Source organism: Cervus elaphus, chromosome 18, assembly GCF_910594005.1.
Source record: "Cervus elaphus chromosome 18, mCerEla1.1, whole genome shotgun sequence".
NCBI classification, from domain to species: Eukaryota; Metazoa; Chordata; class Mammalia; order Artiodactyla; family Cervidae; genus Cervus; species Cervus elaphus.
This window is the reverse complement of record NC_057832.1, coordinates 14,946,573-14,967,185: the sequence shown is the minus strand read 5'-3', so window position 1 is coordinate 14,967,185 and position 20,613 is coordinate 14,946,573. Positions and strand designations below refer to the sequence as shown.

At 39.8% G+C, this 20,613-nt stretch overlaps 1 long non-coding RNA gene across 1 annotated transcript; it reads right to left on the bottom strand.

Annotated features, from left to right (window-relative positions):
* Positions 1–1,415: 1,415 nt before the first annotated feature.
* LOC122674901 lies at positions 1,416–20,522 on the bottom strand. Its single transcript, XR_006335078.1, has 3 exons — positions 20,483–20,522; positions 6,574–6,580; positions 1,416–1,560 (listed from the first exon to the last, which is right to left on the bottom strand). It is a non-coding gene; the product is annotated as an uncharacterized LOC122674901 (long non-coding RNA).
* Between the last annotated feature and the right edge of the window lie 91 nt (positions 20,523–20,613).

Sequence of the window (20,613 nt, the reverse complement as noted above, 5' to 3'; positions counted from 1 at the left end):
CTTGGAAAATCCATGGACAGAGGAGCCTGGTAGGCTACAGTGCATGGGGTCGCAGAGTCAGACACGACTGAGCGACTTCACTTTTCTTTACTTTAAGAGTCAGTGCAAAAAAAAAAAAAAAAGAGTCAGTGCAAACCTCTCAAAAGAAACTACACAAATCAAAAGATAACAAATCATGTTTCAGGTATAGAAAGAAAATAACTTATTACAGAATTTAAATACAGTAACAATGTCCTTCAAAATTATAACGAAATCAAGAAAACTCCAGGGAAACAAAAACTAAGGTAATCTATAATTGTTTGACGTGTACTAAAATGTCTTCCTTAGGCTAATGGCAAATATGTCTAAATAGACAATCAGAGATACAGGAACTAAATACCAATATCATAAGGGATGCTGGACTCCAAATAATTTGGAGAAATAAAAATCTTCCATTTGCAGCCATCAAATGCTCTACTTCATTTTATTTCTGCATTAGCGATGAAGCCACATGTGAATCCAAAAGCTTGTGGAATGTTATGAATATCCTTTGTGTTACAATGAAGACCTTGAAGGATGGTAGAGGAGGAGGGAGAGAGAAGGAACTAACAGGATGGTTATAAAAGGAAGGGAGTGATGAGAAGTATTCCAAAACAAGGGATCTATTTACAGAATTAAAGTTGGGAAATTTTCAAAATTCTTATTATTACAACTCACTTTAAGTGGAGTTAGGAATTCGATTAATGTATATAGTAACTTGGATACTAAATAAATAAGTCAAGTCACCTAAGGATGACTATATGAGTGCTACAAGCACATGTATGAAATTGAATTTGTGAAAACATTTCTGAGGGTAGAATAGATTATATTTTAATAGTCAATAGTTATTAATTTTTTTTCTATAGCCCCCCGATTTTAAAACAGAAAGCCTGGCATTAGAAATAATGGCATTTTCCTGTTTCAGTCAGTACATTTTAATGAAATTGATTTTAAAAAGGCATTTTTTTCCTGAAAACTTATTGTATGTTAGACATTGTTCTAGTTATAGGAGATATAGAAAAATCTACATTTTTTCTTTATTCTCATGAAATTTATAATCTGGTGAAGGAGTTATTAAAATAAGAAAAACCTACAGCACCATGTGTTACAAGTTTATAGTAGAAGACCACTTTTGTAATACAATAACACAGAGAGGTTGCCTAAGCTGTGTGTTTTGGAGGAAGGGTTTTGTTCATTGAATCTCAGGTGAGATAATGTTTCAGAGAAATGTTAATACATGGGGGAGAGGCAAATGCCAAAGAAAGGCAATGCCAAAGAATGTTCAAACTTCCACACAATTGCACTCATCTCACATGCTAGCAAAGGAATGCTCAAAATTCTCCAAGCCGGGCTTCAATAGTATGTGAACTGTGAACTTCCAGATATTCGAGGGCAGAGGAACCAGAGATCAAATTGCCAACATCCAGTGGATTATAGAAAACGCAAGAGAACTCCAGAAAATACATCTACTTTTTCTTCATTGACTACAAGAAAGCCTTTTACTCTGTGGATCACAACAAACAGTGGAAAATTCTTAAAGAGCTGGGAATACCAGACAACCTTAAATGCCTCCTGAAAAATCCATATGCAGGTCGAGAAGCAACAGTTAGAACTGGATGTGAACAACAGACTGGTTCCAAACTGGGAAGGTAGCATGTCAAGGCTGCATACTGTCACTGTGCTTATTTAACTTATATGCAGAGTACATTGTGAGAAAGGCTGGGCCAGATGAAGGACAAGCTGGAATCAAGATTGCCAGGAGAAATATCAGTAACCTCAGATATGCAGATGACACCACCCTTATGGTAGAAAGTGAAGAAAAGAATTAAAGAGCCTCTTGATGAAAGTGAAAGAGGAGAGTGAAAAAGTTGGCTTAAAACTCAACATTCAGAAAACTAAGATCATGGCATCCGGTCCCATCACTTCATGGCAAATAGATGGGGAGACAGCGGAAACAGTGACAGACTTTATTTTGGGGGGCTCCCAAATCACTGCAGATGGCAGTCATGAAATTAAAAGATGCTCACTCCTTGGAAGAAAAGCTATGACCAGCCTAGACAGCATATTAAAAAGCAGAGACATTACTTTGCCAACAAATGTCCATCTAGTCAAAGTTGTGGTTTTTCCAGTAGTTACGTATGGATGTGAGAGTAGGACTATAAAGAAAGCTGAGCACTGAAGAATTGATGGTTTTGAACTGTGGTGTTGGAGAAGACTCTTGAGAGTTCCTTAGACTGCAAGGAGATCCAACCAGTCCATCCTAAAGGAGATCAGTCCTGGGTGTTCATTGGAAGGACTGATGCTGAAGCTGAAACTCCAATACTTTGGCCACCTGATGCTAAGAGCTGACCCATTAGAAAAGACCCTGGAGGAGGAGCCAAGATGGCGGAGGAGTAGGAAGGGGAGACCACTTTCTCTCCTACAAATTCATCAAAAGAATATCTGAACGCAGAGCAAACTTCACAAAACAACTTCTGATGGCTAGCTGAGGTCATCAGGCGCCCAGAAAAGCAGCCCATTGTCTTCAAAAGGAGGTAGGAAAAAATATAAAAGATAAAAAGTGAGACAAAAGAGCTAAGGACGGAGATCCGTCCCGGGAAGCAAGTCTTTAGAGGACGTTTCCAGACACCGGGAAACCCTCGCACTGGCGGGCCTGGGGGAAGTGTTTGCATCTAGGAGGGCAACCTGACTGGGAGGGAAACAATAAATAAAACCCACAGATTACGTGCCTAAAAGCAACTCTCAGCAGAAAAGTGCCCCAGACACCCGCATCCGCCACCAGCAAGTGGGGGCGGCACGGAGAGGAGCGGGCGGCATTGTTTGGGGCAGGGTCCGGGCCTGAGTGCCCTGAGGACAATCGGAGGGAGCTTTTGTGAGTTGCCGGCTTGAACTGTGGGAGAGCAGGGAAGAGAGAGAAAATTGACCGGCCCGAACTCGCTACCGGCCGTTCGCGGAACGGGGGGACCGAAAGAGTCTGGAAAGGGGCTCGCAGACTGCGGGCCGGCCCGGACCCGCCGGAGGCGGGAGCAGGTCGCGGCGAGACACAGCGCGCAGGCACCCGACCGACGCGGGCGGGGACCGGCTGGGGGCAGAGGGCAGAAGGCGCATGCACCCGACTGGCGCCGGCAGAAACCGAGATTGGGACCGTGGGAGAGGGTGCGCCGCACCCGGAGAGAGTGCGCCGGTCAAGCTTCTGGCTGCCTGGACCGCTCTGACGGGGAAGGCACACGAGCGGACGCAGCCTTTTGTTCAGCGCTTTTGTGGATCACCCGAGGGCTGGAGCTGCCCGCGGCGCGCTCCATGAGGAGCGGCCGGGATCCTGAGCAGCGCAGACCGAGAAACCAGCACCAGCCCCTCCCCGCAGCGCAAGCCCGTCCCCATAGCGCCAGCCCCTCCCAGCAGCGCGACGGAACTAGCTACCTGAATAAGAGTCCACCTCCGCCCGCCTGTGTCAGGGCGGAAATGAGGCTCTGAAGAGACCGGCAAACAGAAGCCAAATAAACAAAGGGAACCGCTTCAGGAGAGAGCGGTGCAACAGATTAAAATTCTTGTAGAAAACACCGATTACACCGGGAGAGGCCTGTAGATATCGAGATCTGTAAGCTGGAACGAGGAGATATCTGAAACTGAGCCGAACCGACACTGACCGCAACAGCTCCAGAGAAATTCCTAGATATATTTTTACTTTTTTTTTTTTTAATAAGAAAAAAAATTTTTTTTTAAATTTTTTCTTTTTTATTTTCCTTTAAAATTCCCTATTACTCCCCCATCATTCCTTAACTTTCATTTTCATAGATTTTTATGATTTTTTTAATTAGGGAAAATTCTTTTTTTTTTCTTTCTTTCTTTTTTTTTCCTCCTTTTTCTCTTCTATTTTCTATTTTTCTTTTTCTCTTATTTCTTGTAAAGTCCTCTAGTACTACTCTACTACTCCTTAATTTTCATTTTCAATACACTATAACCTTACCAAAAAAAAAAAGAGAAGCCCTATTTTTTAAACTGAACTTCATATATATTTAAAAAAAATTTTTTGTGTGTGTGTTTTGGTTTTTGTTTTTAATATAGTATTTTTAAGAGTCTAATCTCTACTCTAGATTTTTAATTTTTGTTTTTCAATATATGATATAAATTGTGAACATTTAAGAATTCAATATTCAGTTCCCATTTTTATTCAGGAGTGTGTTGATTTTTCTCTCCCAATCTTGACTCTCTGTTTTCTACCTCAGAACACCTCTATTTCCTCCTTTCTCCTTTTCTTCCCAATCCAATTCTGTGAATCCTGGTGGGTGTCTGGGCTACGGAGAACATTCTGGGAACAGACAACTGCATAGATCTGTCTCTCTCCTCTTGAGTCCCCCTTTTTCTCCTCCTGCTCAACACTATCTCCCTCCTCCCTCTCCTCTTCTTCATGTAACTCTGTGAACCTCTCTGGGTGTCCCTAACGGGGGAGAATCTTTTTGCCGTTAACCTAGAAGTTTTATTATCAGTGCTGTGTAGTTGGAGAAGTCCTGAGACTACAGGAAGAATAAAACTGAAATCCAGAGGCAGGAGACTTATGCCCAAAACCTGAGAACACCAGAAAACTCCTGACTACATGGAACTTTAAGTGATAAGTGACCGTCCAAAAGCCTCCATACCTACACTGAAACCAACCACCACCCAAGAGCCAATAAGTTTTAGAGCAAGACATACCAAGCAAATTCTCCAGCAACACAGGAACATAGCCCTAAACGTCAACATACAGGCTGCCCAAGGTGACACCTAACACATAGACCCATCTCAAAACTCATTACTGAGCACTCCATTGCTCTCCAGAGAGAAGAAATCAAGTTCCACGCACCAGAACACCGACGCAAACTTTCCTAACCAGGAAACCTTGACAAGCCAATCGTCTAACCCCACCCACTGGGTAAATCCTCCACAATAAAAAGGAACCACAGACCTCCAGAATACAGAAAGCCCACTCCAGACACAGCAATCTAAACAAGATGAAAAGGCAAAGAAATACCCAACAGGTAAAGGAACATGAAAAATGCCCACCAAGTCAAGCAAAAGAGGAGGAGATAGGGAATCTACCTGAAAAGGAATTTAGAATAATGATAATAAAAATGATCCAAAACCTTGAAAACAAAATGGAGTTACAGATAAATAGCCTGGAGACAAAGATTGAAAAGATGCAAGAAATGTTTAATAAAGACCTAGAAGAAATAAAAAAGAGTCAATTAAAAATGAATAATGCAATGAATGAGATCAAAAACACTTTGGAGGGAACCAAGAGTAGAATAACGGAGACAGAAGATAGGATAAGTGAGGTAGAAGATAAAATGGTGGAAATAAATGAAGCAGAGAGGAAAAAAGAAAAAAGGATCAAAAGAAATGAGGACAACCTCAGGGACCTCTGGGACACTGTGAAACGCCCCAACATTCAAATCATAGGAATCCCAGAAGAAGAAGACAAAAAGAAAGGCCATGAGAAAATACTCGAGGAGATAATAGCTGAAAACTTCCCTAAAATGGGGAAGGAAATAGCCACCCAAGTCCAAGAAACCTAGAGAGTCCCAAACAGGATAAACCCAAGGCGAAACACTCCAAGACACATATTAATCAAATTAACAAAGATCAAACACAAAGAACAAATATTAAAAGCAGCAAGGGAGAAACAACAAATAACACACAAAGGGATTCCCATAAGGATAACAGCTGATCTATCAATAGAAACCCTCCAGGCCAGAAGGGAATGGCAGGACGTACTGAAAGTAATGAAAGAGAATAACCTACAACCTAGATTACTGTACCCAGCAAGGATCTCATTCAGATATGAAGGAGAATTCAAAAGCTTTACAGACAAGCAAAGGCTGAGAGAATTCAGCACCACCAAACCAGCTCTTCAACAAATGCTAAAGGATCTTCTCTAGATAGGAAATGCAGAAAGGTTGTATAAACGTGAACCCAAAACAACAAAGTAAATGGCAACGGGACCACACCTATCAATAATTACCTTAAATGTAAATGGGTTGAATGCCCCAACCAAAAGACAAAGATTGGCTGAATGGATACAAAAACAAGACCCCTATATATGCTGTCTACAAGAGACCCACCTCAAAGCAAGAGACACATACAGACTAAAAGTGAAGGGCTGGAAAAAAATATTTCATGCAAACGGAGACCAAAAGAAAGCAGGAGTCGCAATACTCATATCAGATAAAATAGACTTTCAAATAAAGGATGTGAAAAGAGACAAAGAAGGACACTACATAATGATCAAAGGATTAATGCAAGAAGAAGATATAACAATTATAAATATATATGCACCCAACATAGGAGCACCACAATATGTGCGGCAAACACTAACAAGTATGAAAGAGGAAATTAATAGTAACACAATAATAGTGGGAGACTTTAATACCCCACTCACAACTATGGATAGATCAACTAAACAGAAAATTAACAAGGAAACACAAACCTTGAATGACACAATGGACCAGCTAGACCTGATTGATATCTATAGGACATTTCACCCCAAAACAATCAACTTCACCTTTTTCTCAAGTGCACATGGAACCTTCTCCAGAATAGACCACATCCTGGGCCATAAAGCTGGTCTTGGAAAATTCAAAAAAATTGAAATCATTCCAGTCATCTCTTCTGACCACAGTGCAGTAAGATTACATCTCAATTACAGGAAAAAAATGTTAAAAATGCAAACATATGGAGGCTGAATAACACGCTTCTCAATAACCAACAAATCATAGAAGAAATCAAAAAAGAAATCAAAATATGTATAGAAATGAATGAAAATGAAAACACAACAACCCAAAACCTATGCGATACTGTAAAAGCAGTGCTAAGGGGAAGGTTCATAGCATTACAGGCTCACATCAAGAAACAAGAAAAAAGCCAAATAAATAACCTAACTCTACACCTAAAGCAATTAGAGAAGGAAGAAATGAAGAACCCCAGAGTTAGCAGAAGGAAAGAAATCCTAAAAATTAGGGCAGAAATAAATGCAAAAGAAACTAAAGAGACCATAGCAAAAATCAACAAAGCTAAAAGCTGATTTTTTGAAAAAATAAACAAAATTGACAAACCATTAGCAAGACTCATTAAGAAACAAAGAGAGAAAAACCAAATTAACAAAATTAGAAATGAAAATGGAGAGATCACAACAGACAACACTGAAATACAAAGGATCATAAGAGACTACTACCAGCAGCTCTATGCCAATAAAATGGACAAATTGGATGAAATGGACAAATTCTTAGAAAAGTATAACCTTGCAAAACTGAACCAGGAAGAAATAGAAGATCTTAACAGACCCATCACAAGCAAGGAAATCGAAACTGTAATCAAAAATCTACCAGCAAACAAAAGCCCAGGACCAGATGGCTTCACAGCTGAATTCTACCAAAAATTTAGAGAAGAGCTAACACCTATCTTACTCAAACTCTTCCAGAAAATTGCAGAGGAAGGTAAACTTCCAAACTCATTCTATGAGGCCACCATCACCCTAATTCCAAAACCAGACAAAGATGCCACAAAAAAAGAAAACTACAGGCCAATATCACTGATGAACATAGATGCAAAAATCCTTAACAAAATTCTAGCAAACAGAATCCAACAACATATTAAAAAAATCATACACCATGACCAAGTGGGCTTTATCCCAGGAATGCAAGGATTCTTCAATATCCGCAAATCAATCAATGTAATACACCACATTAACAAATTGAAAGATAAAAACCATATGATTATCTCAATAGATGCAGAGAAAGCCTTTGACAAAATTCAACACCCATTCATGATTAAAACTCTCCAGAAAGCAGGAATAGAAGGAACATACCTCAACATAATAAAAGCTATATATGACAAACCCACAGCAAGCATCACCCTCAATGGTGAAAAATTGAAAGCATTTCCCCTGAAATCAGGAACAAGACAAGGGTGCCCACTCTCACCACTACTATTCAACATAGTGTTGGAAGTTTTGGCCACAGCAATCAGAGCAGAAAAAGAAGTAAAAGGAATCCAGATAGGAAAAGAAGAAGTGAAACTCTCACTGTTTGCAGATGACATGATCCTCTATATAGAAAACCCTAAAGACTCTACCAGAAAATTACTAGAGCTAATCTATGAATATAGTAAAGTTGCAGGATATAAAATTAACACACAGAAATCCCTTGCATTCCTATATACTAACAATGAAAAAACAGAAAGAGAAATTAAGGAAACAATACCATTCACCATTGCAACAAAAAGAATAAAATACTTAGGAGTATATCTACCTAAAGAAACAAAAGACCTATACATAGAAAACTATAAAACACCGATGAAAGAAATCAAAGAGGACACAAACAGATGGAGAAACATACCATGCTCATGGATTGGAAGAATCAATATTGTCAAAATGGCTATTCTACCCAAAGAAATCTATAGATTCAATGCAAGCCCTATCAAGCTACCAACGGTATTTTTCACAGAACTAGAACAAATAATTTCACAATTTGTATGGAAATACAAAAAACCTCGAATAGCCAAAGTAATCTTGAGAAAGAAGAATGGAACTGGAGGAATCAACCTGCCTGACTTCAGACTCTACTACAAAGCCACAGTCATCAGACTGGCACAAAGACAGAAATATAGATCAATGGAACAGAATAGAAAGCCCAGAGATAAATCCACGAACTTATGGACACCTTATCTTTGACAAAGGAGGCAAGGATACACAATGGAAAAAAGACAACCTCTTTAACAAGTGGTGCTGGGAAAACTGGTCAACCACTTGTAAAAGAATGAAACTAGAACACTTTCTAACACCATACACAAAAGTAAACTCAAAATGGATTAAAGATCTAAATGTAAGACCAGAAACTATAAAACTCCTAGAGGAGAACATAGGCAAAACACTCTCCGACATAAATCACAGCATGATGACCCACCTCCCAGAATATTGGAAATAAAAGCAAAACTAAACAAATGGGACCTAATGAAACTTAAAAGCTTTTGCACTACAAAGGAAACTATAAGTAAGGTGAAAAGACAGCCCTCAGATTGGGAGAAAATAATAGCAAATGAAGAAACGGACAAAGGATTAATCTCAAAAATATACAAGCAACTCTTGAAGCTCAATTCCAGAAAAATAAATGACCCAATCAAAAAATGGGCCAAAGAACTAAACAGACATTTCTCCAAAGAAGACATACAGATGGCTAACAAACACATGAAAATATGCTCAACATCACTCATTATCAGAGAAATGCAAATCAAAACCACAATGAGGTACCATTACACACCAGTCAGGATGGCTGCTATCCAAAAGTCTACAAGCAATAAATGCTGGAGAGGCTGTGGAGAAAAGGGAACCCTCTTACACTGTTGGTGGGAATGCAAACTAGTACAGCCGCTATGGAGAACAGTGTGGAGATTTCTTAAAAAACTGGAAATAGAACTGCCATATGACCCAGCAATACCACTCCTGGGCATACACACTGAGGAAACCAGATCTGAAAGAGACACGTGCACCCCAATGTTCATCGCAGCACTGTTTATAATAGCCAGGACATGGAAGCAACCTAGATGCCCATCAGCAGATGAATGGATAAGGAAGCTGTGGTACATATACACCATGGAATATTACTCAGCCATTAAAAAGAATTCATTTGAACCAGTCCTAATGAGATGGATGAAACTGGAGCCCATTATACAGAGTGAAGTAAGCCAGAAAGATAAAGAACATTACAGCATACTAACACATATATATGGAATTTAGAAAGATGGTAACGACAACCCTATATGCAAAACAGAAAAAGAGACACAGAAGTACAGAACAGACTTTTGAACTCTGTGGGAGAATGTGAGGGTGGGATGTTGCGAAAGAACAGCATGTATATTATCTATGGTGAAACAGGTCACCAGCCCAGGTGGGATGCATGAGACAAGTGCTCGAATCTGGTGCACTGGGAAGACCCAGAGGAATCGGGTGGAGAGGGAGGGGGGAGGGGGGATCGGGATGGGGAATACGTGTAAATCTATTGCTGATTCATGTCAATGTATGACAAAACTCACTGAAAAAATAAATAAATAAATTATTAAAAAAAAAAAAAGAAAAGACCCTAATGCTGGGAAAGATTGAGGGCAGGAGGAAAAGGGGACAATAGAGGATGAGATGGTTGAATGGCATCACCGACTTGATGGAAATAACTTTGAGCAAGGTCCGGGAGTTGATGATGGACAGGGAAGGCTGGCATGCTGCAGTTTATGGGGTTGCAAAGAGTTGGACACAACTGACTGACTGAACTGACTGGGGGAGAGGGATCAGGCAAATCGGGGGACTTTGTGTGGTAGTAGTGGGATGTTATTGGCAGACAGAAGAGCACCTGCAAAGGCAGACAAGTGTGAAAGTGTGGTTTGAGGCAATGGCCAGAAATCCAGTGTCTGTTCATGCATGAGCAAGTGGCTGGATAAGAGTGTAAGAGTCTTATTGTTAGACTTTACCTCATTTGTGCATTTCTGAAATGACATTCTGGTCATTGCATGGGGACTATAATCTGGAAGAAGACAGCAACAAAAATAATGAGGTCTTAAAGTTGTGAATAAAAACCATGATGGGGGCCAGAATTCTAGATCTCTGGCCAGGACAAAAATTAGAGATGCCTTACTTTTTATCCCACTTATATAATCCATTGTGTCTTATGCCTGAATTACCACTTAAACAATTAAAGGCAGATATCTGACAATTTCACTTATTACAGACTATTCATTTTGTAAAGAATCTGCCTGTAATGCGGGAGACTCAAGTTTGATCACTGAGCTGGGAAGATCTCCTAGAGAAGGGAATGGCAACCCACTTCAGTATTCTTGCCTGAAGAATTCCATTGACAGAGGAGCCTGGCAAGATAACACATGTATCAATAGAAAGCCAGATTGTAAAAAATGCATAAAAACTTATTCAATCAAATTGCCTTTTCAGAATCAAAATGGAGGGGTGAGGAACTGTGTAAGTTGATAATTATGTTGCTATGGTTACCTTTCCTGAGTAGAACAATGCTATTGAATTGCTGGTTATTTTACCTTGACTTCAAGTAACATTTAATTTATTGGAAAAAGGCACTTGATTTGCATCCAGATATTTTAAAAGTCATTATTTTCATGGCATTTTGGTGTAACTACACAAATAAAAAATGGAAACTAGTTGTTTACAGTTAACAGATGTCTTAAAAGTTAGTGTATATTTACATTTCAAGCAAATGATGCTAGATGGTTTAGGTTTCTATCTGTTTGAGGGAGATTACCATGGAGCTAGTAATGGAACTATGTCAAGGTTGAAACTTGGACAGAATTAGCACCGTGACATGTCACCATTGCCCTTGAAACATACATCAAGATCAAGTTAATTAGAATGCTTGAGACCTAGTTTTCTAGTTTGCATAGCATGGATAACAATTTTCATAACATGTAGTAAGATATGCAGTAATCAGGGAATCTATTATTCTAAACTGTCATTTCTGCGGTTACAGCTACTGAAGTTACATCCATAGAAAATAGAAGAAAATCGCCAGGCTCCATTCATTTGCAAACTTAGTATTAATGGTTAAATAGTTACACAGTGTTGATTGAAACATCCAAATGGAAAAAGGGTATTCTAAGTTGTTTGTTGTTAAATTTATGTGGCTGACAGCATGATGGAAAAATCTTGCTTTCCCACATCAGTTGACTACCATCATAACACCAGTTAAATACACATGTATTGAGCTTTACTTTGTTTATGGCATATGGCAAACACTGAAGGAATAGAGTTTGATATTCTGTGGTACTTTCCTTCAAGAGATACTGTGCCAAGTAGGGAGCATTAGGAGAACATGAGCAGTGCCATGCCAAGTCATGTTGCAGCCTGAGGTAAAAGAAAATTCAGTAATATATATAAAATACTTACATTTCATTTATTACGGTGATTAATTTTATGTGTAGACTTGATTGGGCACCAGGTGCCTAGATATTTGATCAAGCATTATTCTATGTGTTTCTGTGAGGGTGTTTTTTGATGGCATTAACATTTAAACCATTAGATTGAGTAAAACAGATTGCCCTCCCTAATGTGGGTGGGCCTCGTCCTATCTGTTGAAAGCTTGAATAAACAGAGCAGAACTAAACAGAACTGCCTTCAAAAATGGAATGTCAGCTTTTTCCTGCCGGTGAACTGAAACTGAACATCCGTTCTTTCTGCTGTCAAGTCTGCGGGCCTCCACGCTGAACTAGGGCGGGTGCTCCTGGCTCAGACTGAAAATGCAACATCAGTGTTCCTGGGTCTCCAGCCTGCAAACACTGGGACCTGTCAGCCCTCATAATGATGTCAGCCGATTCCTTGTAGTAAATCTTACTTTCTTTCCATGTTGATCCTGTTTCTCTGGAGAACGCTGACTGATAAGTCGTCATAATTGTGGATTAATATTGATTTTCAGAAATAGTAAACAATTATATATTTTGATTACTGAGTTTTTAGTGCCCAGGATGAACTCTTTTCTCGCCTCACCCTAGTCCTGGCCCTGCACATGAGAAGTGAAAGTTCACCTCCCCGTCACACTGCCTCTTCAGAATCTTAGAAGCTCTCCTTGCCTTTTCCATGCACTACACTCTTTAACATTCCTCACATCGCACGGGTGGGATCATCTCTTCTTTCTTGCCTCATTGCCAATGTTTCTAAGTCTCACTCAAATCATTGCAAATGTTTACTGCTTATTTTCTTCTGGGCACATAAAGCTTCAATCCATCTTTCCAAAATGATATTCTGATTGCATCAATATTCTGCTTTAATGCTTCCTTTACTCACCATTGCCCATATTCGTAACACATACAGAAATTATGTCTCTAACTTCATTTTACATCTTTTGTTCTTCATAATATCTCAGTTGGCTTCAAGTCACTTGCCAAGACCAAACAGGTAGCATTCTTTTAACTGTCAGCTCCCTGGGTACGCAGGTTCACCCACTGGGCATCTGACGCATCCTACTTTCACCATCCTGCCTAATGTTATTACAGATTGTAATTTTACTCCCTTTGCTTCAGAGATCTTAACCTCTACTTCCTATGTTCTCATAGTAATTATTATTATCTTAAAAATAAGTACCTCTCCCTTTAACATTTTAACTATACACTTAGAAATCATCTCCCACATTAAACTGCTGGAAAATAAAGTGCCTCCCGTATGTATGAATCTTTACACCTATTTCAGTATTGAGCCTTGTGGAGATTGGTTGTTGACTAAATGACTACTCCAAAGGAATAAATTATAAGTGTCATGAAAGAGATATGGCCATAAGAGTTTCTGATCATGCAAGAAATAAATCAGGGCAAAACCTCCAGAAATTAGAAACCTTCAGGGATATGGTGCCTGAAATTTGGCAAGTCTGGTGCTAAACTGTGGCTATATATTGGAGGTTCTATAGCCATGCATTTTATACAGTGTTATAGTAAGAAATGACTCACATTATTTGTTTTGTACGCAGTAAATTTATATATTCAAATGTCTGTTTAAATTGAAAGATATATTTAAAAGAAAGAGAAACTTGGGAAACTTTTATCCGATCGGCATGGAATTCTAATTCTTTAATTTCACATTTACTACACTTTGTTCCAAGAAATTGAAATCTCTGAAGCTCTAGTCATGCAAATCCTGGACTTAATATTATTATTAAAGAGTGACATCACTTATCTCCTATCTATTCCAGTTTTGCACCTGACTCAGTCTTCATTGCCTTGAAATATTTGCACCCGCACTGCTTCCAGCAAGTTCCTTGCTCCTGCTTGTGCTTAGTTTGCTTTCTAAGCTCTTGTCTTAGAATCTGAGTATGAATAAGTCTTCCTTTGTAACTCCTCCCCTACTGTGGCTTTATCTTCCACAGGGACACTCTGGGATTATATCTTTTTCTGTGATGCTAAATTCTAGCCAAGATAAAGGTAATGCCCCTGGCTTTTGTCATCTGGCTTTTGTTTGGCCAGGGAAAAAGAAATTTTCCTCTACCCTTCTAGGTTCTTCTGGCTGGTCTAAGAATTAAATTGACATGAGGCAGATTAACATGGGAAAATCAAACAGAAGTATAATAACATGTATACACGAGAGAGTGCTGGGAAGACTGAGTCACTCGCCAAAATGGCTGAAATCCTCATTTTATACTTAGCTTGAAAAAATAAGAGTTAGGTTGAGGGGTAGTGGTTTGGGACTTCGAAAGGAAATTCACAAGGAGATGGAAAGCATATGTTTAGTAAAAAAATTTTGCCAGACCAGGCAGAGACAACGGGACACAGAGAATAATATTTAAAAAGCAGACTTTGCTCGGTTCCCCCCATCCACATACTAGCTCATACTAATGATTATATCTCTCTTCTTGGGTCAGGTCCTCTTACCTTCATTCTTTAGGCAGATGTGTGTGTATGCTCAGTCATGTCGGACTCTTTGTGACCCTGTGGACTGTAGCCTGCCAGGCTCTTCTGTCCATGCTATCCTCCAGGCAAGACTACTGGAGTGGGTTGCCATTTCCTCTTCCAGGGGATCTTCCCAACCAGGAATCAAACTTGTGTCCCTTGCTTCTAGTGCATTGGCAGGTGGATTCTTTACCTCTAGCACCACCTGGGAAGCCCCTAGGCAGAGGGCAGTAGGTCATAGATTCTTCCTGAGTCTTTTCAATCTTGGTTGTTTTGAGCTCGAAATAATTCACTTACCATAGAGACGTTTTGAGGTGGCAAATTTTGCTTCCCCTATAGTTCTAAGTTTAATCTTGTTTGTAAATCGCAGATAGCCATTGAGTAATTGACTCACAGATTCCAACAAATCCCCTATATATTTCCAAACTGGATTCCTTTCATTTGAAAGTTCTAATTCGTCTTAAAGAGGCCAATTTTTCCCCTACTAAAATTTTATATACTGTACCTGTCATTTCTTGAGAAAGTAAAAACTCATCCAGTTTCTCCAGTAAGAATTTCAATTAGTGAAACTATTTGCAAACCTTGTTTTCTTGACCTTTTGAAACTCCAGCATCTGCAATTGTGAAGATTCTATAGGCAGCAGTATATACATTGTCTCACCATTTGCACTTTCTTTTTGGTTGTACTGTCTTTGTTGCTGTGCAAGGACTTTCTCTAGCTGCTGCAAGCAGCAGGATGCTCTTCGTTGCGGTGCATGGGGCTTTCATCGTGGCGCTTCTTTTGTTGAGGAGCACAGGCTCGAGGCGCACAGGCTTCAGTAGTTGTGGTGCATGGGCTTAGTTGCTCTGAGGCATGTGAAATCTTCCCAGACCAGGGATCGAACCCATGTCCCCTGAATTGGTAGGTGGATTCCTATTCAACGTACCACCAGGGAAGTCCCAAGTATGCACTTTTATACGTCTCTCAAATATATATAATTAATTCCACTCATAGCTTGTAGTTGCTCAGTCGTGTCCGACTCTTTGCGACCCCATGAACTGTAGCCCTCCAGGCTCCTCTGTCCATGGGATTCTCCAGGCAAGAATACTGGAGTGGGTTGCCATTTCCTTCTCCAGGGGATCTTCCCAACCCAGGGATCGAACCTGGGTCTCCCGCATCACAGACACATGCTTTACCCTCTGAGCCACCATACTAAAGGGGAAAAGTCATTTATTTTACACCTACAAATTCACACCTCAAAATAGTAATTTTTGTTTGTATAGCTCTTAGTATTTTTTTAAAATAGTAAGCAAGTCATAAACACTATCCCCAAATTACAAAAGAGATTAAGAGTCTTACAGCTCAGATCACACAGGAGATAAGAGACAGAACTGTAATTGCAGCAGTGCTATGAGTCCACTGCAATATTGTTCATAAAATACTATTGTGTGATCATTTCCTTGAGGGAAACAGGAAATCTGAGATCAGAAAAAAAAAATTAGAATCCGTGTCTTTCAATATTTGTTGACTGCAACCACTAAATCATCTTCCACCACAAATGCTGACCTTTTAAAAAGCAAACTGTAAATTTAAAAAGTCCTTTATAAAAGTCTTATCACAGGATGCATCATTTTGTTGATATAATCTTGCAAAAGATGTTTGTGGGGTGAAGGACTCAGTTCTTTCTTGGAGGAGTCATGCAAACAGTTGATAAGATCCTTGTCTGCTCACAGGCTCCTTGCTGGAATTCGAATTGGTCTTGAAAAGGTGATCACTGCTCCAGAAGACAATCACTTCACCTGCAGGACACCTGGCCTTCAAATTCTGCCTTACAATAAATGAAAATGTCTTCCTTGCTGTACTTCCATATGCCTGCTCTTTAAATATGTGAAGGCCTTGAGCCAATTCCATTCTACTTTAGGGTTTCCAAGTCTTGCCTGTCTTTCTTCTGGACACCATCACACTGGTTGTCCTCTCTGGGAAGTACTGTGTGACATCAACAACATAGTATTTATCCCTGGAGGCAATCCTGGCTAAGAGAAGAGGTAATTGCTCTGTAATATTTGCTGACTTGACTTGCCAATCTTTGCATCTCCAGGCTCAGAGGTAATTCCTTCCCCTGGTGACATGATGCTCTCTCAACCACAAAGTCCTGAACCAATCATGATCCTATGGGTGTGTCCTATTTATTACCTTTCTGCAGGTTTGGCTCCAAGAATATTTATCAGCTCCTGAATTGCTAACTCCTATGCAAACAAGGCAAGAATACACAGAAAAGCTGTACAGAAAAGATCTTCATTCCCCAGATAATCATGATGGTGTGAACACTCACCTAGAGCCAGACATCCTGGAATATGAAGCCTTAGGAAGCATCACAATGAACAAAGTTAGTAGAGGTGATGGAATTCCAGTTGAGCTATTTCAAATCCTAAAAGATGATACTGTGAAAGTGCTGCACTCAATATGACAGCAAATTTGGAAAACTCAGCAGTGGCCACAAGACTGGAAAAGGTCAGTTTTCATTCCAATCCCAAAGAAAGGCAATGCCAAAGAATGCTCAGACTACCCCCACAATTGCACTCATCTCATGCTAGTAAAGTAATGCTCAAAATTCTTAAAACCAGGCTTCAGAAATACATGAACCATGAACTTGCAGATGTCCAGGCTGGTTTTTGAAAAAGCAGTGAAACCAGAGATCAAATTGCCAACATCCTCTAGATCATCGAAAAAGCAAGAGAGTTCCAGAAAAACATCTATTTCTGCTTTATTGACTATGCCAAAGCCTTTGACTGTGTGAATCACAAGAAACTGTGGAAAATTCTGAAAGAGATGGGAATACCAGACCACCTGACCTGCCTCTTGAGAAATCTGTATGCAGGTCAGGAAGCAACAGTTAGAACTGGACATGGAACAACAGGGAAAGGAGTACATCAAGGCTGTATATTGTCACCCTGCTTATTTAACTTATATGCAGAGTACATCATGCAAAATGCTGGGCTGGATGAAGCACAAGCTGGAATCAAGACTGCAGAGAGAAATATCAATAACCTCAGATTTGCAGATGAAACCACCCTTATGGCAGAAAGTGAAGAAGAACTAAAGAGCCTCTTGATGAAAGTGAAAGAGGAGACTGAAAAAGTTGGCTTAAAGCTCAACATTCAGAAAACAAAGATCATGGCATCTGGTTCCATCACTTCATGGCAAATAGATGGGGAAACAGTGGAAACAGTGGCTGACTTTATTTTTTGGGGCTCCAAAACCACTGCAGATGGTGATTGCCGCCATGAAATTAAAAGATGCTTGCCCCTTGGAAGGAAAGTTATAACCAACCTAGACAGCATATTAAAAAGCAGAGACATTACTTTGCCAACAGAGGTCCGTCTAGTCAAGGCTATGGTTTTTTCAGTAGTCATTTATGGATGTGAGAGTTGTACTATAAAGAAAGCTGAGCACTGAAGAATTGATGCTTTTGAACTGTGGTGTTGGAGAAGACTCTTGAGAGTCCCTTGGACTGCAAGGAGAACCAAGCAGTCCATCCTAAAGGAGATCAGTTGTGGGTGTTCATTGGAAGGGCTGATGCTGAAGCTGAAACTTCAATACTTTGGCCACCTGATGCGGAGAGCTGACTCATTAGAAAAAACCCTGATGCTGGGAAAGATTGAGGGCAGGAGAAGAGGATGACAGAGGATGAGATGGTTGGATGGCATCATCGACTCAATGGACATGAGTTTGAGTAAACTCGGTGAGTTGGCAGTGGATCGGGAGGCCTAGTGTTCTGCGATTCATGGGGTCACAAAGAGTCGGACACAACTGAGTGACTAAACTGAACTGAACTGAACTGATGCAAACAAGAAAGCCACTACCATCCCAAAGTGTTCAACAATAAATATTTTTTCAAAATCAACATCATCCCTGAGTATTTACTGACAGCTTACAACATGGCAGTTTCTGCTGAGAGAAACACACCAAAGCTTGCTGTGAAATCTAGCACTCAACGGTTTAGTTGGGAAATGTATCCCACAGTAACTCTGCCTCCAGGTTGTCCAATGCCTCATCATAGATAGAGCTAAGATTCTACAGGTCCTCACCTTTTTAATAGAATTAGATGTTTCCAATAAGTGAAGGTTATAGCTATTAAATTCTAGACAGGGTTAGGAAAATCATCCAGGTCTGTGTTTCCTAAGGGTATGTATGGTGTAACCGTTCCTCTATTCCTAAATATGTGATATCCACAGAGGTTAATAGAATATTTTCTTTGGAAAATTGAGGTTATGACTCTTGCCCCTTTAGAAGATTTGTTTTTGTACTCAAACTCACTGTAACTTATTGATTTGTTATACTAAAAATAATTTTTAGGAAAGGATTAGTCTAATGACTAAACAAATCATGTCAAAAATTTAATTCAAGTGAATATACAAGAAAAGTTTTAGTAGAGAGATATATATATCCAGGAGATGCCATCATCCTTCTGGCTTCTCCAGACCATCTAAGTTAAGTCACTGAAACTCTGTGGGCTGTTTCTCTCATGTTCACGTCTTTACCACTTGTATGTTCAAAATTCTCCAGTATACACCTCAAGGTGAGACTTTGTAAAATTGAAATATAGTTGATTTACAATATTGCACTGGTTTCATGAGTACAGCAAAATATAAATATATATTTAAACAATATATACTCTTTTTCATGTTCTTGTCCATTATAGGTTAGGACAAGATATTGAATATAGTCCCCTGTGCTATAAAATAGGTCCCTATTGTTTATTTTATATATAGTAATGTGTATCTGTTAATGCCAAACTCTTAATTTACTCCTCCTCCCAAATTTCAACTTTGTTTTTCTTCATTTGCTAAGTTGTGTCCAACTCTTTGCAACCCCATAGACTGCAGCACACTAGGCTTCCCTGTCCTTTACTATCTACTGGAGCTTGTGCAAACTCATGCCTATTGAGTCAATGATGCCATCCAAACATCTCATCCTCTGTCACCCTCTTCTTCTGCCCTCAATCTTTCCCAGCAGCAGGGTCTTTTCCAATGAGTCAGCTGTTCATATCAGGTGACCAAATAATGTAGCTTCAGCTTCAGCATCAGTACTTCCAATGACTATTCAGCGCTGATTTCCTTTAGGATTGACTGACTTGATCTCTTTGCTGTTCAAGGGACTCTCAAGAGTCTTTTCCAGCACCACAGTTCAAAAGTATCACAAGTGGTTGTCTGCGGAGGCCTTACATTTAGCTGAGAAAAGAAGAGAAGCAAAAGTCCAATGAGAAAGGGAGAGATATATCCATCTGAATGCAGAGTTCCAAAGAATAGCAAGGAGAGATAAGAAAGCCTTCTTAAATGATCACTGCAGAGAAACAGAGGAAAACAATAGAATGGGAAAGACTAGAGATCTCTTCAAGAAACCTGGAGATACCAAGGGAACATTTCATGCACTGATGGGCACAATAAAGACAGAAATGGCAAGGACCTAAGAGAAGCAGGAGCTATTAAGAAGAGGTGGCAAGAATGCACAGAAGAACTGTACAAAAAAGGTCTTAATGACCCAGATAATCACGATGGTGTGATCACTTGCCTAGAGCCAGACATCCTGGAATGTGAAGTCAAGCAGGCTTTAGGAAGCATTACAATGAGCAAACCTAGTGGAGGTGATGAAAATCCAGTTGAGCTATTTCAAATCCTAAAAGATGATACTGTCAAAGTGCTGTACTCAATATGCCAGCAAATTTGGAAAACTCAGCAGTGGCCACAGTACTGGAAAAGATCAGTTTTCTTTTTAACCCCAGAGAAAGGCAATGACAAAGAAAGTTCAAAGTTCATACAGTTGTGCTCATTTCATATGTTTGCTTCAAGTTAGGCTTCAACAGTACATGAATATAGAACTAGATGCACAAGTGGGATTTAGAAAAGGCATAAAAATCAGAAATCAGATTACCAACCTTTGCTGGATCATGGAGAAAGCAAGGGAGCTCCAGAAAAACATCTACCTCTGTTTCATTGACAGCACTAACGCCTTTGACTGTGTGGGTCACAACAAACTGTGGAAAATTCTTCAAGAGATGGGAATACCAGACCATCTTACCTGCCTCCTGAGAAACCTGTATGCAGGCCAAGAAGCAACAGTTAGGACCAGACATGGGATAATGGACTGGTTCCAAATTGGGAAAGGAGTATATCAAGGCTGTATATTGTCACCCTGCTTATT